The 20,341-nt window shown below is 31.5% G+C and overlaps 1 protein-coding gene across 1 annotated transcript in view; it reads right to left on the bottom strand.

Annotated features, from left to right (window-relative positions):
- Positions 1-20,341, bottom strand: part of LOC139528498 (uncharacterized) — a 403,824-nt gene that overhangs the window by 190,761 nt on the left and 192,722 nt on the right. The window lies entirely within an intron of this gene.

Genomic DNA, 20,341 nt, shown 5'->3' with positions numbered 1-20,341 from the left:
TATTGCTATAAATAGCATAACCATGTTGGATATTGACAGCAAAATGCTATTTTATTGTCACAATCTAATAACTTCCCAAAACATTTCATCGAACGCGGTTTTCATCTCATGAATATTATTGACGGCTAGCTTCATGAATATTAACGCCGGCTAGATCCACACTAGTCATATTTGCCCTCATGTATTGGAACAACAAAATAATCTAACATTTTAGTTGTTGGCTGACCTAATTACTTGTTTTATCCTACAATTAACCACCTAATGTACACATAACAGGTATACAAATACCAGTTTATTACTGTTTGCTCTATTTGTACTTGTATATTAATGTTCTTAGTATATTTTCTTATTGTCCAATCAAAAGTGTACCAGAATAGGTCATACAATCTATTCTTCATGCCGCTAACCAATTATACATTTTTTAAAACACTTTAAATTATTTTGCCAAAAAAATAAGCAGCAATTGATCTTTAACAACCAACAAAAATCGATTGGAAAAAATAGCAGTTTTGTAAAAATGATGAACTTTTTTTCTGCGATTTTGAATTTTATGCATTTTTAATGCATATTTTGTTTTTTTATGTATATTATTTTTCAACTTCTCTGTAACCTTTGTACTTGCATGGTTTTATGAGAATAAGCTATCTATCTACAATCAACTTTTGAGGCACGTGTCGAGAAAACATTAGATAACTTTCTAATTAAAAAAAGATATAATTTAAAATTATGAAATTTTACAAAGTCTATTTCTATATGCCATATCCTTTGTGACTGTTGTATCTTCCATCAGGTCCTTAGTGCACATTTTTGTTCTTAGTGCACCAAAGAGGTCCTTTGCGGTATTTCTACGGACCCCATATATTTGAAGCTGTTCAAAATTCTGTACATTATAGGTACGTGTATCAGATCGGACAATAATTGTCATATACATGTATATAAAAAGAATTACTGTATAAGTTATCTAGTATGAAATATGTCCACTGGACCGATCGTGCAAGTGCTATATATATTATATAGCCAGTCAAGGTCGTTAAAAACTTCCATTTATTGTTGTCCACTGAAAATAAGCTCTTAAAAACACGAATCCCCGATACTCAATTCCACCTTTATTTTATCATATCTTTTTTGTGAATTTTTTTGTGTGGTTGAACATGAAATTGCCTCCGATGCTACAAAGAAAATTTGTTTAATGTCATCTGTTGCAATATATGCTAAGTATTACACGTGGACAGGATGTTCCCCAGAAAATAAGTTATGTTCTACCTCGCTTTGCTCGTCCGAACATAAATTATTTCTTATGCTATATAAAGAAACAACAAAGACTAATATCACAGTGTAGATACTATTCTGTACGCTATCCGGAAGTCGCGATTTTCGAAGCGAGAACTTTTTGGATCACAGTTAAATTTGTTGAATATACTATATTAAACGGTAAGATGTTCATCTGAACATTGCTTAATGATTAATTCAGCTGACATCGATATTCACAAATGGTTTATAATTAAATTTAGCACATTCATTATACGTATCTGTGCCTGAATCAAGAGATTTTAAAGTGCATCACTAAGGAAAATCAGTCGGTGAACCTAAAAACAATCTTTTTGCACCCTTACTGTACAAATTAACGTACAAACCAGACTTAACTAACTAAATAAAAGTATATTTTAAGTGGTGGTAAAAGTTTAAGCCATATCGTTGAAGCCAGAAATATGAAAATTACACTTGTTTGAATTTCTCACTGTACGATCAGTCTCGCTTGTATATTTTGAAACTGTATGATCAGTCTTTATTTCACTGTACTCTAGTGGTGATTTCAAAGTCATTTACGATACATTAGGAGATGGCATTTTTCTAAATAACACGAATATATTTTAATAAATTCACATCCTGAAAACTTATCAAACATGTTTTAGCTTGATATAGGGTGTACTCGACTTACTACATTAAGTATAAGGATGTTTGAATGTTGCTGCAATAAAAGGAAGGTTTGTTTGTTTATATAAATTTCAGAAATGTCCTCCGTTATACTTAAAATTGTACAATTTAATTGTTATATAAAAATGCATGTATTTATAAGCATTCGAGGCCGTACTGTAGCCTATAATTGATCACAGTCCCCTCACTTCGTTTTGGATGTATGATCTGTCTCTTTCAAACTCAATTGTATGTACCACTTTGTAAAGCGGTGGTTTATAGTGATAATGAAGTCCGTCTTTCCGTTCGTCAGTTGGACCGTACAACATGTTTCGCCGGTTTTGTAAGCGCATCTCCTCATAAACCACTTAATATACATTGGGGTTTCCAGGCATTTTTAAATGGAGAGGGGGGTCCAATCCAGGAGAAAAGAGGATTCCAAATAAATTTTCCCATACAATTGCATTGAAAGTTACAAAAAGTTTCAAACCGCCGGATCCTAAATTTCTTGAATCCGTCACTGGTATAACTATTAATTATTTTTTCTCGGATTCCGTATCATAAATGATAATATAAAAAAGAAGATGCGGTATGATTGCCAATGAGACAACCGTCCACAAGAGACCAAAATGACACATACATTAACAAATATAGGTCACCGTACGGCCTTCAACAATGAGCAAAGCCAATACCACAAAGTCAAAAGGCCCCGAAATGACAATGTTAAACAATTCAAACGAGAAAATTAACAGTCTTATTTATATATAAAAAAGGAATGTATGTCGAATTTTATTAAAAATCTTTATATAAGATACGGACTTGAACATTGCATTATATGTGGGCAACCATCAGGTATTTCCAACCGTGACCTCCAACACCAATTGTTAAACTTTCTAAAATTGCTCCATTTTTAATCAATTAATGTATTATGGACTTTCTATTTCGAATTTTTGGTAAAAATACTTTTGGATTTTTCTATATCTAAAATACGGACTTTGTCATAACCTTATATTGGGCGTACCTATTTTATATCCACAAGTTCCTTCAGACAGTTTTCAGATTCCTTATCATTTAATTCAATTGTGCACCTCTTATTTTGATTTTTCGAAAATTCAGCAGTTTTCTATTTCCATGATAAGTACTTTTCCACTACCTTATTGGGTGGTACCCATTTACTATACGCAACTTTCAAAAACTTACCATATATTAATAAAACTTCCTCATATTCGTTATTGTATGATGCCCCCTGTGCACCTATAATTTAGTTTTTTTTGTGGTTATTGTTTTCCAAAACATGGACTATAGAAGTGGCGGTGTATAATTTCGTTAATTCTTTCCTGAATACCTAAAGTTTTTAAACAAAGCTATAGTTGTTAATGTTTCATGGCCAACTATTTTCCTCAGTAGAGGAAAGTACGAGTTATCTCGCATTATTTTAAGTATTTGTCATGTATTGTTCCGATAACATTAGATAGTACACTTCGCACTTGGATTGTGTGATACAAGTATGTATAAAGATGCCCCGCTGCGGCGTGCGATAAATTTCTCTGTGGGAATATCTCTATCAATATCTATGTCAGCATGTGTCCAGCTATACTTGATAATAATTTTAACAACCATTTTAAACATAAAGTGGTTTATATATTCGTCAATTGATTTTTTTCAATGAACACAGAGTTGAAATATTTTTTTTGTTCAAAATACTTTATAAATACTAATAAAATATCATTGATCTTAAAACGTAAACGTGTATAAGTCAGAACCTGATGTTCAGTAGTTGTCGTTTGTTGATGTGGTTCATATGTGTTTCTCATTTTTTTTATAGACCGTTGCATGGTTTTCCCGTATGAATGATTTTAAAACAATAGTCATATTTGGTGCTCTTAATAACTTGCTGTTCGTTGTTAGCCAAAGCTCCGTGTTGAAGACCATTCTATGACCTATAATCGTTTTTCGTTTACAAATTGTGAATTTGATGGAGGGTTGTCTCATTGGTACTCATATCACAGCTCTTATATCTACTGATATACACAATTAAAGGAAATATCGAGGGTGAAAGCTTGAGTCGGAAACCTCACCTAAACCTGAAAAAACACCCCAAAAACACAATACAATTATACTATGAATTGATTTTAATTTTCAAATCATATACCATTCAGGTACAAAAATAAATATTACATAATGTATACACCACAATTTGTAATAAAACATATACAATTCATTTTTATACTACATGCGGATAGAAAGCACACTAGAAAGTAAGCAAATAAAAATTAAGGCATCACAATTAGACGGATTTCGTTAACAAACAATGGGTAAGGACCCACAATAAACAGAATCAAAATTCAAGATCCCATCAAGGAAGTGAAAAAAAACTGTCTCTAAAAATTTTGAACCCGTAATCACCCCTCCTCAAAACAATCAAATACTTGTTCATTTAAGGGTTACCACTTAGTGACATATATACATTAAGACCATCAGCATCGGAATCTAGAAAATCATTATACAGTGACTTGGTGCTTCTTTTGACTACCGACTGTGAATCGGCTCCTGACACGAGGAAGCAGAAAGTAGCAACGAAGAAACCGTCTATCTCATACTCTTTAATAGGGCTAACATTTTATCCCTGTTTCTCAACCTGGTTTTCGATCCTAATTTTTTTTAGCTCTTCTCTTATCTCGTCTAGAGACAGATTGTCTACGTCAGATACTGATACGGTATTAGATTCCTCATATTTGTTTATCACAATTGCCATTTCTTCTACTATTTTTTTCTTTTTGGCGGATCTCTGCTGAAAAATTTCGTCTTTCCAATATGTATCTGATGTTTTTTTGTAATCTCTTTTCTCGCGTTCGCAATTTTCTGATGTCAAATGTTCTATGCGTTTGCGAACTTGAAGGGCGTCGAGGGTTGCATCCCATTTGTTCGTCTTGGAGTGATGGATCTTTTTAATATCATCGTTGATTTTTTCAACACCTTGACCGCTGAATTTCACCAGTCTTCCGTATTTCTGTGTAAGGAATGGGACATGGTATACAAGACAATGCATATAAGGGGTAACGCTGTCGAAACCCCTCCTGTCATTTTGGTCTTTTTGTGGGTAGTTGTCTCATTGGCAATCATACCACATCTTCTTTTTTTATATTTTCTCTATCTATTTTTTGTCATTTTAAAAGAGACAAGCTTGATGTATGTTATCACCAGTTGGTCAACGGCAGACGGTGTAAATAGTCCTTCAAAATGTGATAGTTAAACAGATAACTGCAACGACACACTAATTCAAAGTCCACAGGGGAATCATGTATTGCTTTTTAGGCATTTAATTTTAAATAAGACTGACGGATCAAAAATATAATTATTTTGCCGTCTACAAACAGTATATTTGTATTGTCTGATGAAAGAAATTACACGTTATAGTTCCATGGACACAATCATAATATCACATAGACACGTATACACCTTCAAATTGTCGTTGTTTTTTTCTTCAAAATCACGACTGGTCATACAGACAAAAAATTTGAAATCGCTTCTAGAATACAGTCAGTTTTAGACTGATCGTACAGTAATTTATTTTGGGATCCTCAAGGAAAGCATATTTTTTTATTTGAAATACAAACATTCTACTTAATTACGGTAAGAATACTGAAACAGTATATATTCAACTGTAAACTGATGCAAATAAATTTGCAATAAAAGATTATTTGCCTTGTACTACGAGAGCAAAATTGTCGATCGATTTCACCTTATTCTATGAAGTTGGTGTGATACACACGTATATTTTATATTCTACTGCATGTTTTTTGTTACAGTTACCAGAGACATATATGTCTCTGCAGTTACTCATATTTATGATGCTATACTTACATTAAAGATGTGCAAAGCACTTTATAGATATAGGAGTAAACAAATGATGAGAAAAAGCACCAAAACAAAACCGTTCTGTTAGCCAGTTTGAAATCCTCGCTTCGAAAATCGCGACTTCCGGATAGCGAACGTGGGATAGCGTACAGAATAGTGTCTACACTGTGAATATGGCAGGAGATACACACCAAACAGTTTTAATATAACATTTCAAAATACATGTATGCCGTGCAATTGAATATTAAAGTCCATACATCATGCGTCATTGTGACTATTCATCTCAACTGTTCTACTAATATCTACAAAAAGAAAATACAAAGAATTAGGATTTATACAAAGCAAAATATTTCAATCTTAATGTAATGAAGTTGTCGAACAAGTTTGGTGTGTGAATTCGCGATGAAATGAAAAAGGGCGCGTAAAACAGTATATACATGTATATAAAGTCCGAAAACCGAATTACTCAGTATTGCGCAACAGAAATAGAAAGAAATCTCAAAATGAAAAGAAATATAATTATACACACCCCGATATAACGCCGAGGGTACACGCTACTGTCATATGGAAAATTACTGGGTTAATCAGCCATGCAACTAATTACGCTACTGACCAGATTCAATATTTTATTAGAGTCTCACCACTTGCAATACATATAATACAATCATCATAATATATACATTGAATAAAACAGTAATTTTATAAATTAAAATACAAGTGCCATTCTATAAAGAATTATGAGAGACTATAGAAATCAATATAAATTATTAACTATATATTTATCATGTCTATAAAACATTTTCATTATGTAAAACTATGAAACAACATTTATCATGTCTATAAAATATTTCAGGTCTGTAAAAACATAGTTATCAATTAAGCATATAACTATTTCTTCTACTTAAAATATTAAAGCAGGTCTTGGCAACCATATCAAAACAATCAGAACTTTTAAAAAGGTATATAAACTTCTCATCATTAGATAAAATATTAAAATCCCCATTACTTCTTTTAACTTCATAAAATAAACTTTCTCGTAAATCTGCATATAAAGGACAATCTAAAATAACATGTTTCTCATCTTCAACTTTATCATTGCACACAAAGCAAACTCTTTCATTTACAGTTTTGTTTTCATAACGACCTGTTTCTATTCGCAAGGGGGCAACGCCACACATAAATTTAGCAAATGCACTTCTATATCGTATTGAAATGTTTCCTTCAAATACATCTCTGTTCCAAAAATATCTTTAAACAATTTATAAGTACGTAATTTTTTTCCAGCATTTTGAGACAATATTCTAATATGCCAATTTATCTTATAGTTTTCAAATAAAAAATATTCTAACTGTGTAATAACATTTTTATGTAACACATTATCCAAACTAGTGTATAAATCTACATTATATTCTCTAAATTTGGACATAATTCTATAACACCAATTTTTCTTTTTATCAATGGCATTTCTAACTGACCATTGAAATACTTTATAATTCACCCTATCTGTTGACATAACATTACATCTAGCCCAATGTCTAAAACCACAACTCCACTGCTTCACACATGGAGGTTTCCAACCCATGTCCCCATTAATGGCATCACTAGGTGTATATTTACCAAGACCCATAAAAAACCGGATAGCTCTGTGCTGAACAGCATTTATACAAGAAAAATCTCTGGTGCCCCAAATGGCTGCACCATAACTTATGACCGACCAGACTAAGCTATCAAAAAGTTTTGTATATGTATTAAAGTGGAAACCTCCATGTGCTTTACTCTTTACAATCAGTAAACTTAATGCTCTCCCTGCTGATCTGGCTACAGATTTTGCCATTTCATCATAATCAAGAAATTCAGTCAACTATAGACCAAGATATTGATATTTTGATACAATACACAATTGTTTTTTCACCAAGTAAAAATATTACATTTGTTGGTTGTACAGAGGGATTTCTAAAATGCACAATCTTCGTTTTTTCAAAGTTAACATTCAATAACTTATCTTTACACCATGTATTAAGAATATCTAGCATTAGTTGTACATCATCTTCATTTTCAGCAATTAATACAATATCATCTGCATATAAAAGAATACCTATTTTTTCACCATCGATATCAATACCGATGTCTAGACCTTTTATATCTGTGACTAAACTATTTATAAAAATATTAAATAATATAGGTGATAAAACGCACCCTTGTTTTAAGCCTGAGTTAACACCGAACCACTCAGTTAAATTTCCATTCAATTTAATTGCACATTCAACCTGAGAATAAATCGATTTAATAGTATTCAAAAATTTTGAAATGATACCAATATCATTTAAATCTTTAAACAATAAACTTCTGTTAACTGTATCATGTCACTTCAATTTTAAAAGTTTATCGTTAGATATCAAAATGATAAATTGATTTTAATTAAAAATTTAAGAACTAAAGGTCATTATAATGAAGTGAAATAATTCAACCAAATCGTATAAAGATTATATACATTTTTTTTTATCTATGCCGGCTGAGACTACTATAACCTGGGAACAGTATATCTAACGGGAAATGAATCTCGTACGCATTTCAGTATAAAGTTATTTCACTCCCGTACGTCACGAGACTTCGCGAGATTAATGGAGACTGGAAGCGTCGGACTGAAAGCTATCGTGACTGCTAATGAATCATCCACATAATTCCACACGTTCAACAACTTTAATGAGTTGGTAAGTTTAAGCATAAAGAAGACATATTTTTTCACATGAAGTAACTAATATGAGAGTGATTTATTCTATGTAAAGTGTTTTATTACGTTGGTCAAATTCACGATCATTGAAAAATGCTACTGGTGCCATTTTTTTTGTATTATCCGATTGCATTGCCCAACGTTTTGTGGTGAAAAAAATGCGATCATGACAAATTTGAAGCGACAGTTTACAAGTTTAGTACACTAGCTTCACGTTTCATGTAGTTTGGATGCTATTTTATTGGTATTGATAAAGAAATCAGTCATCATTCGCGGTCTCATTCCGAAATGCCATTGGCGCCATTTTTATTATCCCCCCTCTTGCATTGTCCAACGTATTGTGATTAAATGAATGCAAGTATTACAAAAAAAATGTGGCAGATTACAAGTTTGATACACTGGCATCCCGTGTAACTTAGTTTTAATGACATTTTATTGATATTAAAAGAAATATCGAGTCATCAATTTTGCCATTTTTGGTCCTTCTCTGGCCAGTCTGTGTACCCAGGAACATATATATAATTATATTATACTATTCCAAGGTGTACCTTATTTAATCTCCATCACAATAAAACTCCTTTTTAAGCTTATAAACACTAAAATAAATATAAAATTTGACATGCAGATGTGATTTTGATGTTGTCAAAGTACATAAATGTCCCCCCCCCCCCCACACACACACACACAAACACACAGAAAAATGTCATTATTTTACAACAATAACACTTTTTTTTATTTATAATATATAAGTATTGCAACCTTTATTTGTCCCATTCTTTTCAAAGTTTTAGATCATAAATGCATCATTTCTTCACAACATTTAGAGGTGGCTTATGAGGGTGTACGAAGTGAATGTAGGACAGGAAGTCACAATTATTTTTTTCTGATTATTTTCTTTGAATAAAAGACGCTTATTTATACAAAAAATATTTTTGTATTATACCTGAACTATTGTAAATATAAACAAACTTTGTAAACAAAATTTATCAAAAAAAATTAAAGATGATCAAATTATTGTTAAAAAAACAAAATGTCAAAGTGGCTTGGCACCTAAATAGCTTCATGGTGTCAAGAAATATTATTTTTGCATGATTAATATTAAATAAATCTTCATTTTTCAAGTATAATGACACATTTCTTAAACTTTAATATGAATATATGTATATGTGTTCAAAAGTAAATACATAATCATGATAATAGTTAAGGTTTAGTTTGAATTTTTGAAGCTTTGCAGCAGGGGTATAATTTGTGCCCTATGGACACATTCCCAATTTATATTTTATCAATTTAGTAAAATTATAATTTTTATTGCAGATACGTATACAGTTCATACAGATACAGTTTTTGGGCCATCACTGAATTGACAGTACAAAATGTATTATGTGATATAAGTAGTGTTCAGACACCAGCTTTCCTTATTGAGCAAGATGAGACATATAAAAATATCGAACATTATATTATCTACCAATGGGATCCTTTCTCTATTAAAGAGAGCATATCAATATATAAGTTTGTTTGTTATTTATTTCATTATTAATAAAAAGTCTAATTGGTATCCTCACAAATAGAAAACGTTAATCAATCATTGCAAGAATTATAGCAGTTAAATTATTGATTGCCAGTGAGACAACTATCCACAAATGACCAAAATGACACAGACATTAACAACTATAGGTCACCATACGGCCTTCAACAATGAGCAAAGCCCATACCGCATAGTCCGCTATAAAAGGCCCTGATAAGACAATGTAAAACAATTCAAAAGAGAAAACTAACGGCCTTATTTATGTAAAAAATATCATTGAAAAACAAATATGTTATTCAGAAACAAACGAAAACCACTGAACCCAGTCTCTTGACTTGGGACAGGCACATACATACAGAATGTGGCGGGTTAAACATGTGAAAATACTTGTTATAGTTATTCAATCTAACTAGGATACAATTGATATGAAGACTTAAAATATATATACCAAAAACTGGTCATGATTGAGGTTTAAGGTTTTCCATACTAAAATATGCACTGACAAAAAAAAACATTCTTAAGCATTCGCATTGCAAATGTTAATCTGTCTTTCAAGCACGACAAAATCTACACCTTTTTCGGAAAATTTATGTATATATTTAGGAACTAGAAAAAGTGCGAAAAGCTTGCACAATCTTATCAAAAAATGAAAGTAAGCTCATGTGCAATCATTCCACATCTGGTATCATTATGTTTTTAAAGCACTGCAATATATATATATATATATTAATATGTCTTCTTTTCTAAAAAGGCTTTTGAGAAAAGAAGACATATTAATATAGGTGTGAATAGAAGAAAATTCCTTTTATTCTTGTAATGCCAATCTTAATATATATGTTCCTGCTATAACACAGAGATTGGTCACTCTCAATTTCCCTATAAAACCGTACACACTCAAAAAAGCTAGCTACGTTATTTTACGGAAGCCGATAAGGGCCATTCAAAAAAAATATTTTATGTCGTAATTACGACATAGCAAGTCGTTATTTCGACATAACATGTCGTTATTACGACATCGCTATGTCGTAATTTCGACATAACATGTCGTTATTACAACATCGCTATGTCGTAATTTCGACATAACATGTCGTTATAACGACATCGCTATGTCGTTATTTCGACATATCATGTCGTAATAACGACATCACTATGTCGTTATAACGACATCGCTATGTCGTAATAACGACATCGCTATATATAAAAAAAATATGTATTATGATTGCCAAGAGATATTAACACCTATACGTCATCATGATGCCCCCAATAATTAGAAAAGCCCCCGCATAGTCAGCTATAAAAGAGGGAGGAAATATACCAGAGGGAGAGTCCCCGAAATGCTGTGTTGCAAACAGTGTTATTATTCAATTATTAGCTCCCTTGGTAAAACTCCAAATTTCATATTTAATGCATTTTATTGTTAAAAAAATTACATGAAGCTTAATAAGTATATATTTGTTAATTGCATAGCTTTTGCAATTTGAATTCATTGGTTAAAGATATTTATTTATATTGAAAAGTTTAATATTTGCATCGTCGCAAAATCTTTGGATACCTTCTTTGAATACCTTCAGTGAGAAACTTATATATTTTATTAAATACAAATCATTAAATTATCGTTGTGTCTAATAGTTGTATAGTCAGATTGGGATAATAAAGATGAAAAAATATAGATAGATTGGGTAAACAATACTATATGAATATGCGAGCCTAACTTGCCAGCGAAGCATCCCATATCCCTTAAAAAAAGCGCATACTACATGGCTTCTTGTAATAAGGTAGAATTAAAGTATCAATTGCTCTAATGCTACTTTCAAACGTTGGGCACGATATTCCTATAACACGTTACGCTTAAAATGCGACGTCGAAGAGGGTCTTTAACTTCGATCAATTTTTGCAAGTTTTTTTTCGGTTTTTTATATTGTTGGTTGATTTTGGTTCTGTTCGTTTTGTGATGTCATTTTATCAAAAAATTACATCGAGTTGTGGAAATCGATATAATAATGTTTACCTTTTAAGTTATTTCAACTTAAAATGCAGTACTGTCGCAAGTAATGTAGGAAGAAAAGATGGGACGGAAGTACATGTATACGGTTTTCATATTTTTTTTTATCATATAGGATGTTTAACATTCAAGTTGCATATCATCTGTCATTGTAAAATTTCTATATCTTAATTCATCCCAAATACAAATATATCTGACACTCTGCAAGTAAATCGAACATTTTTACCCTTGGTTAAATTTGAATAGAATTGTATTTTTCCTGACACATAAGTTGTCGAAATACACCCCTTCAATTACTTGAACCTTGGCTTGAGAAATATTTCCCAAGTCATCTTCAGATATATACATTTTAAAATATAGTAATCTACTCCTGGGTCGTCCGCGAAAACGGCAAATAAAAATATAATCCCTTTTTTTTTTAATTCGATAAAACGGTTTTCGTTGCTGTTTGGGATTCGTCTTTCAATTACCTCCATTTCATGCACAAGTTTATATTGACGAAAAGTTCCGGCTTCGCTAGTACAGGAATTACTTTCATCACGAAATAGCAGGACAAATCGCGAAAGTGTTTTGATATTGGTGATTGCACCTAACTGAAGTGACGACTTTAAATGATCTATTTCGGAGTACTTCCGTAACATAAATTTCAATTTATTTTATAAAATGGGATTTTCCCCCCATTTCCAAATTCTTTTAAATAAATCTTTAAAAGCAATTACAATTAATAAAAATTGCAAAATTTAACCTGTGTCGAACCTATTTCCCCGGGCATAGTCTTTAACAACATGCACTATTTTTTTTCGGCAGCAATCATTAACATCTTTCTCAAAATTTCATAACACGATTTGTTTTAATTACATGTATCATAAACATTTAATTGAAACTTTAGCACATTTCACGTCGGAAATTAGCGTCTTTAGGATTTTAGACGTTTTCAGACATATTGAAAAATTGGCTACCGTTTTGTAATGTATGGAAGCATTTTATTCCTTTAAGACCCAAATATGTTGTTAATAAGGAAAGAATTTTGGCATTTTTTACTCTTCGTATATCTAGCTTTAGTTTTGATCAATTATAAAAAAAACGCCTTAACTGCTTTGAAAAATGAAATATCAACTTGGACAAAATGGCTACCGTTTGAAAAACGACTGTGTAGAGAAGATTTTTATTGAATCAGCAATATTTGAACTCACATGAGGCAAATATTTGTACTTTTGTTAGATATTATTATTGTGTTACTATTTTTATTCATTTTCTACTATAATATGCAGTCGAGTCAAATGAAATTTGGTAAAATAACAGCTTTAACGCCACAAAGAACCGACACATGTCGTTGTTCCTGTCAAGAATCAAGAAGATCAGAGAATAAGAAATAGGATCACTATACATAAGTACGGAAGCCGATAAGGGCCATTAAAAAAAAAAATTATGTCGTAATTACGACATAGCATGTCGTAATTTCGACATAACATGTCGTTATTACGACATCGCTATGTCGTTATTTCGACATAACATGTCGTTATTACGACATCACTATGTCGTTTTAACGACATAGCTATGTCGTAATAACGACATCACTATATATATTAAAGAATATGTATTATCATTGCCAAGAGACTAAATGACACAGAAATTAACAACTATATGTTATCATAATGCCCCCAATAATTAGAAAAGCCCCCGCATAGTCAGCTATAAAAGAGGGACGAAAGATACCAGAGGGAGAGGCCCCGAAATGCTGTGTGGCAGACAGTGTTAACATTAATTAATTATTAGCTCCCTTGGTAAAACTCCAAATTTCATATTTAAAGTATTTCATTGTTGATTAATTTACATGATGCTTAATAAGTATATATTTGTTATTTGCATATCTTTTGCTATTTGAATTCATTGATTAAAGATATTTATTCATATTGTAAAGTTTAATATTTGTATCGTTGCAAAATCTTTGGTCACCTTCTTTGGTTACCTTCTGTGAGAAACTTTTATAATGTATAGATCCTAATTAAGTAGATACAGACTTAGTGTGATAAACTCTCTACTTGTTTGAACTAATATGTGAGGAATTATATGAGGACTGACATACATCCGACCTATAAACCAGCGCCCAACCACATGCCTTCGTGTAATAAGGGTGAATTGAAATATATTGATTGCTCTCTTTCTACTTACAAACGTTGGACACGATGTTTCTACAACCTCTAGTATTTAAAACAGAATCTTCGAAATTTCATCCGCAAAACAAAATAAAAATGTTAGAAAACACGAACCAATATTAAAGCAAATTCAATATATGTTTCAAATTATGTTTTTACAGCTCTTGATCATATACTAAGTAATATCTAGTATATTTGATGATTATATTAGCAAAGCTATGTGAAAAAAACCGGATGTCCAACGTTACATTTATGAAAAACTGTTTTAAATCTTATGTATAGTGATCCTATTTCTTATTCTCTGATCTTCTTGATACTTGGCAGGAACAACGACAGATGTCGGTTCTTTGTGGCGTTAAAGACGTTATTTTTGCCAAATTTTATTTGACTCGGTGGCTTTATATTAAGCGGGAATAAGAAAAATGTCCAACGACGTTTTTCGTTATCTCAACGACTGAAAGTGAATTTTGTAAGTAGCAGAAAATGAATAAAAATAGTAAGACAATAATAATATCTAACAAAAGTACAAATATTTGCCTCATTGTTCGTGAGTTCAAATATTGCTGATTCAATAAAATCTTCTCTACACAGTCGTTTTTCAAACGGTAGCCATTTTGTCCAAGTTGATATTTCATTTTTCAAATCAGTTAACGCGTATTTTTTATAATTAATCAAAACAAAAGTTAGATACACGAAGAGTAAAAAATGACAAGATTCTTTTCTTATTAACTACATGTTTGGGTCTTAAAGGAATAAAATGCTTCCACACATTACAAAACAGTAGCCAATTTGTCCAAACGTCGAAAGTTCGAAAGACGCTAATTTCCGTCGTTACATGTGCTTAAGTTTCAATTAAATGTTCATGATAATTAAAACAAATCGTGTTGTGAAATTTGGAAAAACAGGTTGATGATTGCTGCCGAAAAAAAAGAATAGCGCATGTTGCTATAGACTCCACCCGGGGACATAGGTTCGACACAGGTTAAATTTTGAAATTTTTATTAATCGTTTATAGCTTTTAACGATTTATTTAAAAGAATGGTGAAATGGGGAAAAACATCTCATTACATGAACTTCGTCCAACTTTTGCAAAGACAATTTTTAGACACCAAGACAATCCTCTAAATGTAAAATTCGAATTGAAATTTATATTGTGGAAGTACTCCATAGATCATTTAAAGTCGTCATTTCAGTAAGGTGCAATCACCAATATTAAAAGACTTATACCAGTTCACGGAGTGTTTTACTTCGCGATTTGTCCTGCTATTCATGTTATAACTGTCGTGATGAAATTAATTCCTGTACTAGCGAAACCGGAACTTTTCGTCAATATAAACTTGTGCATGAAATGGAGGTACTAGTAATTGAAAGACAAATCCCAAACAGCGACGAAAACCGTTTCATCGAATTTTAAAAACCCGGGATTATTTAAGCCGTTTTCGCGGACGATCCAGGAGTAGATTACTATATTTTAAAATGTATATCAGAAATTAAACACTATAGATGACTTGCGGAAATAATTCTCAAGCCAAGGTTCAAGTAATTGAAGGGGTGTATTTCGACAACTTATGTACACGGGAAAATACAATTCTATTCAAATTTAACCAAGGGTAAAAATGTTCGATTTACTTGCAGAGTGTCAGATATATTTGTATTGGGGTTGAGTTAAGATTTAGAAATTTTACAATGACAGATGATATGCACCTTGAAAGTTAAACATCATATGATAAAAGTTTCGTACATCTAAAAACAAATATCTTTTTTACGGAAAACTGTACCACATCTGCCTATATCTACTTCTGTCCCATCTTTCTTTCCCACATTACTTGCGACAGTAATGCATTTTTAGTTGAAATAACTTAAAGGGTAAACATTATTAAATAGATTTCCACAACTTGAGGTAATTTATGATAAAATGACATCACAAAACGAACAGAACCAGAATCAGAAATTTTAAAAATTTTGTAATATAATTAATAAATCAACCAACATATAAAAAAACGAATAAAACTCGCAAAAATTAGTCAAAAACCCTCTTCGACGCCGCTTTTTATGTGTAACGTCGTGTTTTAGGAACATCGTGCCCTTCGTTTGACAGTAAATACACAGCAATCGATACGTTCATTCACCCTCATTACCACAAACCACGGAGTTGTGCGCTTCTTTAAAGAAAGGTGTTAGGCTTTGCTTGCCTTGATAGGACTTTATGTCAGTCGGCTTAGTCCCCGGTCGGTTTCTTATTACTTTCGATTAGGATCTATAAAATATATAAGTTTCTCACAGAAGGTAACTAAAGAAGGTGACCAAAGATTTTGCGACGATACAAATATTAAACTTTACAATATAAATAAATATCTTTAATCAATGAATTCAAATAGCAAAAGCTATGCAATTAACAGATATATACTTATTCAGCTTCATGTAAATTATTTAACAATGAAATACATTAAATATGAAATTTGGAGTTTTACCAAGGGAGCTAATAATTAATTTATAACACTGTCTGCCACACAGCATTTCGGGGGCTCTCCCTCTGGTATCTTTCGTCCCTCTTTTATAGCTGATTATGCGGGGGCTTTTCTAGTTATTGGGGGCATTATGATATGACCTATAGTTGTTAATTTCTGTGTCATTTAGTGTCTTGGCAATCATAATACATATTCTTTAATATATATAGTGATGTCGTTATTACGACATAGCTATGTCGTTATTACGACAAGTTATGTCGAAATTACGACAAAGCGATGTCGTTATAACGACATATTATGTCGAAATTACGACATAGCGATGTCGTTATAACGACATATTATGTCGAAATTACGACATAGCGATGTCGTTATAACGACATATTATGTCGAAATTACGACATAGCGATGTCGTTATAACGACATGTTATGTCGAAATTACGACATGCTATGTCGTAATTACGACATAATTTTTTTTTTTTGAATGGCCCTTATCGGCTTCCGTACATAAGAGTTAAAACAGTTTTTCATAAATGTAACGTTGGATGGGGACATCCGTTTTTTCACATAGCTTTCTTTTTTTAATCCTCAAATATACTAGATATTACTTAGGAGATGATCAAGAGCTGTAAAAACATAATTTAAAACATATATTGCATTTGTTTTAATATTGGTTCGTGTTTTCTAACATTTTTATTTTGTTTTGCGGATGAAATTTTGAAGATTCTGTTTTAAATCCTAGGGGTTGTAGGAACATCGTGCGTGCCCAACGTTTGAAAGTACAAATAAAGCTATCAATACTTCAATACACCCTTATACCAAGAAGCCATGTAGTTTGCGCTTATTTGAAGGGAGATGGAAAGCTTGGCTTGACTTGGTTGTACAATTTCAGTCCTCAAATAATTCCACAATTCATTCTTCCAATATGTGTGACTGCATGCATAGCTATTCTACGACCGGTAACTTGTTAATCTAAACGACTTTGACTGACTGTACAGCCCTAGCACTATAGGCCATGTTAATTTGAATTAGTATCTATAACATATATAAGTTTCTCACTGAAGGTATCCAAAGAAGGTAACCAAAGATTTTACGACGATGCAAATATTAAACTTTACAATATGAATAAATATCTTTAACCAATGAATTCAAATAGCAAAAGCTATGCAATTAACAAATATTAAACTTTACAATATGAATAAATATCTTTAACCAATGAATTCAAATAGCAAAAGCTATGCAATTAACAAATATATACTTATTAAGCTTTCTGTAAATTATTTAACAATAGAATACATTAAATATGAAATTTGGAGTTTTACCAAGGGAGCTAATAATTGAATAATAACACTGTCTGCCACACAGCATTTCGGGGACTCTCCCTCTGGTAGCTTTCTTCCCTCTTTTATAGCTGACCATGCGGGGGCTTTTATAACTATCGGGGACATTATGATGACGTATAATTGTTAATTTCTTTGTCATTTAGTCTCTTGCCAATCATAATACATATTCTTTTAAATATAGCGATGTCGTAATTACGACATAGCTATGTCGTTAAAACGACATAGTGATGTCGTTATTACGACATGATATGTCGAAATTACGACATAGCGATGTCGTTATAACGACATGTTATGTCGAAATTACGACATGCTATGTCGTAATAACGACATATTTTATTTTTTTTAATGGCCCTTATCGGCTTCCGTATTATTTAAACGTAGTTTCGTATTTTACCGTTAGCAGACGACATGTAATTGTTCAAATTAAAATTGAATAAAACAAAGCGAGATATTATTTTCAATGCTGTCATTACAATTCATTTTATATGAATATTATTATGATTTACCTACTTTAATAATTATTATATTATAATAGTTTTTAATAATAAATATATTTTAATAGTTTTTCATAATAAACATATTTTAATACTTTTTTTAAAATGAACTTTGCGACGAGAATGGATTGTATTTAGATAACTCTCATAAATCCGACAACCGAAATTGTTACGGTGAAACAGGTCCCGTTTATTGTATCTATTCAAGGAATCATTTAAACCATTCCTTGATCAAATATACAAATGTTTTACCTATTTTACCTACCTGTAAAAACAGGTGCATTTGTGAATTGGCTGGGATATGGTTATAATACACGTATACACATGCTAATTAAAATGGAATTAAGATATTTTAATTTCATCATCGATACTATTTGATAATTTTTTTTAATTTTCATGAATGATTGGTTCCACTAAAAGCTTTTTCAGAAATCAAAATGGAAAAAGGCTTCAGTTTTAACCGTTTTTTTTTCAAATGAAGGTTAATTACGGCCCCTGCGGCAAAAAGTATAAAGGAAGGTATTAATGGGTTTCGACGGTTATTCATTGAATAGATGAAAAAAATCAAGATTATAGAATAGGAATAATTGATGAATAATCGATTGGAAATTTAGAACCGAAAAAAAAATATGCCCCAAAAATATATATTACCAAATAATCGTTTTTATTTGTAAGCAATTCTGTTTTGCCGTTTGAATCAGTCTAGTATGCTTTGTAATGAACTTGGGTTTTTATCCTAATCAAATTCTTTTCCAAATACAAAAATAATGAGGATGTCTTTCCTTAATTAAAAGGGTCAATCATTTCAATCAATTTTGATCAGGTTTTTACAAACAATGTAATTAGCGGCAATCATATAAGAGAGAAAATATCGTTTAAAGTAGTTAAGTACAGAACGGCAAAAAGGGTTATAACTTCAATGGGTGCATTAAACAGACAAAAGACCTACAAATTATAAGTATATGTTCCAAAAACATCGTCGCAAATTTCGCAATGTCCTCTTAAAGGGACTAAAAGTTACTTCTTATCTTGGTATGACAGTGATCTCAATCTTGATCTATTACTTCGTGATTTTACTGCATCAGATATTGAATCTGAAGGACGGCTGCAAAAACTGCAAAGAAACCAAAAAGAAGCCACTACCGCAAATAACTCTGAACGTCAAGCTTTATACCAGTGCTCAGATTGTGACAAAACCTATTCTTCAGTATCTGGATTCCGTGGCCATTTAAGAACAAAGCAGCCACAAAACATTTATTACGTTTAGTAATGTGACGTTGCTGATCTTTATGTTTTCTAAAGTCTCCTTTTTTTTTGAAGTTTTATCTTGACGAATGAGTTTATCAAGATTGGTACATATGTACACATCATTCTAATTCATACATTAAATTAAGAAAGTAAATAAATAAAAATAAATATTTATAGTAGAGTTCTGCCCAATAATCAATAGCTGACTGTCAGTGACAAATATTTCTGGCATTGGGTAACCGAAAATTAGCTACATCGAGTGGGGTAGGTTCTGTGTTAACAGAAGTTTTATAGTTGAAAAGTGCATGATCTCAAGAAACTAACTTTCCATTTAAATGTGTATATAAATATATATGTATTTTTAAGTCTAGAGAATTATTATTTTTTTTTCATTTGACAGGTCTGTACACTGTAAAAACAGGTTTAGATCCTAAATTCAAATCTAAACACTTTTTCTGTGTACGTTTAGCATCTAAACATGTTTAGATTTTAACAAGTGTTTAGATTTCAACAATTATTTAGATGTCAGATGTTCAGAAATATATGGTGTTTAGACCTTAGAACGGTTACGCTACTATACTTTGATTTCACAGGAACTACTTGGG

Source organism: Mytilus edulis, chromosome 1 (assembly GCF_963676685.1).
Source record: "Mytilus edulis chromosome 1, xbMytEdul2.2, whole genome shotgun sequence".
Taxonomy (NCBI): Eukaryota; Metazoa; Mollusca; class Bivalvia; order Mytilida; family Mytilidae; genus Mytilus; species Mytilus edulis.
This window is presented reverse-complemented; position numbering and strand designations above follow the sequence as displayed.